The sequence below is a fragment of the Artibeus jamaicensis genome, unplaced genomic scaffold (genome assembly GCF_021234435.1).
Source record: "Artibeus jamaicensis isolate MK-2021 breed Jamaican fruit bat unplaced genomic scaffold, CSHL_Jam_final contig_585, whole genome shotgun sequence".
Lineage (NCBI taxonomy): Eukaryota > Metazoa > Chordata > Mammalia > Chiroptera > Phyllostomidae > Artibeus > Artibeus jamaicensis.
The window spans coordinates 4,576,161-4,581,467 of NW_026521894.1; the positions used below are offsets into that span (position 1 = coordinate 4,576,161).

The following is a 5,307-nucleotide window of genomic DNA, read 5'->3' on the forward strand; positions in this document are numbered from 1 at the left end:
GCTGTATGTATGGCAGAGGTCAGAGAGGGAACAATGGTGCTTGCTTTCCTCTCTGCTGAATTTCAGTCACTTCTGCTGCTTCCCTCAAGCAAACCAGGCCCTTCTGGTGCTGATTCCTGTATGGGTGTGTTTGTGTATGTTCTGGGACCCTGTGAGTCTTTCCAGTAAACTTTCCTGTGAGGCTGGGAGTTTCTCCCAGCACCTCAACCCACACAGGTGTTTTCACTTGGTGTTTTGAGGCTTTATTTCCTCACCTGGAACCCTCAGTTGCACAGTCTGTCTCACTCCCCAGTTTCACCTGGTTTATTTGCACTCAGGTATGGGACAGCTTTGTCTACCAGCCACTGCCTGCATGCCTGGGGACCACCAGTTGCTGCCTTGCACCTGGGGTTCACCAGCCACTGTGTGTTTTCTTTTTTTGTGCCGCAACTCTTCTCTGCCTAGCCCCCTGACTCCTCCCCTTCTACTGGTCTGAATGAATGTATCTATTTTAATGCCTTGTTTGTCAGACTTCCATACAGTTAAATTTTCTGTCAGTACTGGTTACTTTTTTTGTTTCTAAATTTTTGTTATCCTTATTTTGGTTGTGCGAGGAGGCACAGTATGTCTACCTATGCCTCCATCTTGGCTGGAAGTCTGTATGTTTATTTTTGTATGTCTAAAAATATGCCTATGATGGAATATTAAAATTATTAAACAAAAGGAGCTTATAAATGATGAAGAAGAGAAAGTTAGGTTTTCAGAAGAATATTGAGATTGAGTATCCAGTTTGTTCTGAACGAGAAGTACCAAAAAGTTATTCTATGCCTAGCTAGCAAAGGTTTCAGGTGTCACTATAATATACTTATAGGAGAGCCTGTTAACACTTTGTAAAAAATTTTTTGGTTATGCACTTAAATAATTTTTTTAAACAAAAGTCTACTTCTGAAAAGGCTACAATTCCTAATAGTTATTGTTATTTGATGGTATGTATTTCCACTGTATCTGAGACTGGAACAGCTTCTTGTGTTTAGGGATCTATGATATATGCTTGTATCTTTGTCTCTTCTGACAACTTTTCATTTTGGCTTATACAAATCAAATGAAAAATTCTAAATGAGAAAACTGCACAGATGTCTTTTACAACCAAACTATCTTTGAGGTTTCTTAGACAGCTTCTGGACAGCACCAAATATTTACTTTCCCATTTTGTAAAAGGAGGAATGCTGGAAATCATTAGGAGCACTTTGTATTATATTCTCTGTATTCTGAGAGCTGTGTGACAAGCCCTCAGTGTGAGAGGATCTGGCAAGTCAACCTCTCTAGATCAATTGTATCCAAGGCATAAAAGTAAGGTGTTATTAATATCAAAATGAACATGTTTTATTAACTGTATGTCTTCAGGATGGTTAGAGTATACTCATGTTTATGTGCAATGACTGGCATGATAACTGTCAACAAAATTTGTTTATTTTTATTTCTTATTTTTTTAAATTTTATTTAGTTATTTTTCAAGTACAGTTTTTTGTCTATTTTTCCCATCCCAGCCTCCCCCGCCCCTTGCTCCCCACCTCCCTCCCATTTCCACCCCCCTTAGTTTTCGTCCCTGTGTCCTTCCTATTTGTTCCTCCAAATCCCTCCCCCTTTTTCCCCTTAACTTCCCTTCCTTCTCCCCTCTGGTCACTATCCCCTTGTTCTCTATTTCAGTGTCTTTTTTTTTTCCTGCTTGCTTGTTTGTTTTGTTGTTTAGCTTCCTGTTAAAGGTGAGATCATATGGTATTTGTCTTTCAGCACCTGGCCTATTTCACTCAGCATAATGCTTTCCAGTTCCATCCATGTTGTTGCAAAAGGTAGTAGCTCCTTCTTTCTCTCTGCAGCATAGAATTCCATTGAACAAAATTTGTTCATAGTTTTCTATTTTCAAATGCCTGTGCCGATTAGTTATATTAAGATACACGCATAATATTGCCCTGGAAGTAAAAAGCCCTGGAGATGTGTTGGTGCCCTATTTGTCCACCCCATTTGGTATTTTCAGGGCAATTGTTGATTAAATTCTCATAGAATATTTGTGCATTATGCCTAACTTTTCTTATTGTAGGTACTGTTAGTTATTATAGCACATTGACCCAAACCATTCAGTCCTGTCATCAATAGGTGGTTCTTTTTTCTTTAACTATTGCCTAAACACCAGTAATGGAGTCTTCTGGAAGAAACATCTAAAGAATTATACCTTTTTCTGTTAAAGAAAAAGAATTATAACCTCAGTAAAGGCCCAAAGCAAGAATTCTCAACTACTGATACTAAATGGAATAGACCAGTAGGTATAGGCTCTTCAGTATAAGCTGATGTCACCAAGCACACAGTTGTATGTTGTAACTAAAGATTTCCAGGCCTATTTTTTTAATTAAAAAAAGATGACTTTGTGATAGTATTGGGTTGGCCAAGAAGTTTGTTTAGTTTTTTCCATATGAAGGTTCCAGTAGTGCTTAATTGGCTTTAACTTCATTTGAAACAATTTTGTTAGATTGTATTGTAACTTCTTATATCAACTTCTTATGAACATTAAAAAAACTTACCAAAATTGGTAAATATTTGTGCAGCCATTTTAATATTGAAGATGTAAGAAAATATACAACATTTTTGGCATATTATGCTTTATTATTTTAAGAAAGGTAAAAATGTAACTGAAATGCAAACATGTTTTTGTGCGTGTATAATGATCAAATGTGTCAAAAGTGGTTTATGAGGTTTCTTAATACTATTGACATTTTGGCCAAATAATTTTTTTGTTCTGGGACTGTCTTAAGCATTAGGAGATATTTAGCAGCACCGCTGGCCTCTACCCACTGGAAGCCAAGAGCAGGAAATAACTGACATACTCGAAATGTCCAAATCAATAGTTATTGGTGAAAGTGAAAAATGTGCCTTTTACTGTTTTGGGAATGCAGACTGCTACAGCCACTGTGGAAAACAGTATGGAATTTCCTCAGAAAACTAAAAATGAAAATGCCTTTTGACCTGGCGATTCTACTGCTGGGATTATACCCTGAGAACCTTAAAAACACTAATCCATAAGAACCTATGCACCCCAATGTTTATAGCAGCACAATTTACAATAGCCAAGTGCTAAAAAAATCCTAAATGCCCATCAGTAAATGAATGGATCAGAAAACTATGGTACATTTGACCCTGGCTGGCATAGCTCAGTGGATTGAGCATGGGCTGTGAACCAAAGGGTTGCAGGTTTAATTCTCAGTTAGGATACATGCCTAGGTTTGCAGACCAGGTCTCCAGTGGGGCCACGTGAGAGGCAATCACACATTGATGTTTCTTTCCCTCTCTTTCTCCCTCCTTTCCCCTCTCTAAAAATAAATAAATTAAATTAAAAAAACAAACTATGGTACATTTACACAATGGAATACTAAACAGTGGAAAAAAAGGAGTTTCTACCCTTGCAAGAGCATGGATGTACCTGGAGAGCATTATGCTAAGTGAAATAAACTAGGCATTGAAAGGCAAATACCATGTGATCTCACCTATAAGTGGAACCTAACGAACATAACAAACAAGTCAGCAAAATAGAACCAGAGACATGGAAATAAAGAACAAACTGACAGTCACCAGAGGGGAGGTTGGAGAAGGATAATGGGGGAGAGAAGGGAAAGGGTCAAGTCAAAGAATGTGAATAAAGGGCCCATGGACAAAGAAAATGGGAGGGAGGATTGAATGTGGGAGGTGGGGGTTGGGTAGGGCCGGGGAGAGTAATGGGGGATAAATGGGGACAATTGTAATTGAACAACAATAAAAAAAATTTAAAAAAGGAATTGGTGGGTCTTTAGGATATTTATCATTTATCAAGTAACATATTACTTTCATCAAATAAATGCTTTATTGTCATATAATTCCAAATGATGAACAAAAATTTGTTTATAAGATCTACATCCTTTTCTTGATAATCCAAATAAAATGCATTTGTTATTTCATAAAAAAAAGAAAAGAAAAGAAAAATGTGCCTCTTATTTTATGGGAAAAATTAAATGGACTTTTTGGCTAACCCAATAAATGACCAATGACACCAAGATTAGAAAAACAAGAATTAATTATCTAGGAATGAAGGAAATTAAGGTGAAAAATTTGCTGGTGGCTAATGTTCCATATTCTATTGATAAGAATACTCATGGAAACAGGAAGTGGGATCGGTAGCCTAGGTGCCAGGCCACTCCCAGGTCCAGATGAAGACTGAACTCTGAGTGCCCTTGCCTCAAACCGGTGCAGCTGCCCTTCCTTGTCGTTACCCAGGAAAAATCATAAGACCATGTTGAATATGGAGAAACACCTATTTAACTTGAAGTTTGCTGTCAAAGAGCTTAATAGGAATGCCAAGAAATGTGATAAAGAAGACAAGGCTGAAAAGGCCAAGACTAAAAAGGCTATATTCAGAAAGGCAATACAGAAGCTGCAAGGATACATGCTGAAAATGCAGTTCGCCAGAAGAACCAGGCAATTACTTTCTTGAGAATGAGTGCTAGGGTGGATGCGGTGGCAGCCAGAGTTCAAAGTGCAGTTAAAATGGGCCAGGTAACCAAGTCCATGGCTGGTATGGTTAAGTCTATGGATGCTACATTGAGGAGTATGAACCTTGAGAAGATTTCTGCCCTGATGGATAAATTTGAACACCAGTTTGAAACGCTGGATGTCCAAACAACAAATGGAAGACACAATGAGTAGCACTGCAACCCTAACAACACCACAAAACCAAGTGGATATGCTGCTTCAAGAAATGGCGGATGAAGCTGGCCTTGACCTCAACATGGAACTACCACAGGGTCAGACGGGATCTGTTGGCACTAGTGTTGCTTCCATGGAACAGGATGAACTCTCACAGAGACTTGCTCATCTACGTGATCAAGTATAATTTAAAGAACTGGTGCTTTTGTTTACTTCACCTGCTTCTGTTTCATGTGTGTATATAGATAAGTTGCACTCCAGTTACACTACGAACACTATATGTTACAGAATGCTTGAACACCGTTTATATAGAATGCTTTCTTTTGCCATGCTGCACTTTCCAGTACTTTAAGAAATTCCAGAGAGCTCCCAACTTGACAGATTTTAGAGTTTGTATATTATGTTGAACCAAGCTGGCATTGGTTTTTTGTACATGAAACGTCTTCCTTAAAAATTGCATCAAAAATCTAGCAGCCAAGTACTACAGAAGAAATTATAGAGGAAAGGTCTTGGTTTCTCTTTAATTCAAAGTTGTTTTAAGTCTGTACTCACATGTGATGCATAAAGGTTAAAGCAGGGAAAGCATGTTTGCTTAACATG

The 5,307-nt window shown here is 38.0% G+C and overlaps 1 pseudogene; it reads left to right on the forward strand.

The window, feature by feature from the left end:
* Positions 1–4,294: 4,294 nt before the first annotated feature.
* On the forward strand, positions 4,295–4,961 carry LOC128628191 (charged multivesicular body protein 1B2-like; annotated as a pseudogene).
* The last annotated feature ends 346 nt before the right edge of the window (positions 4,962–5,307 follow it).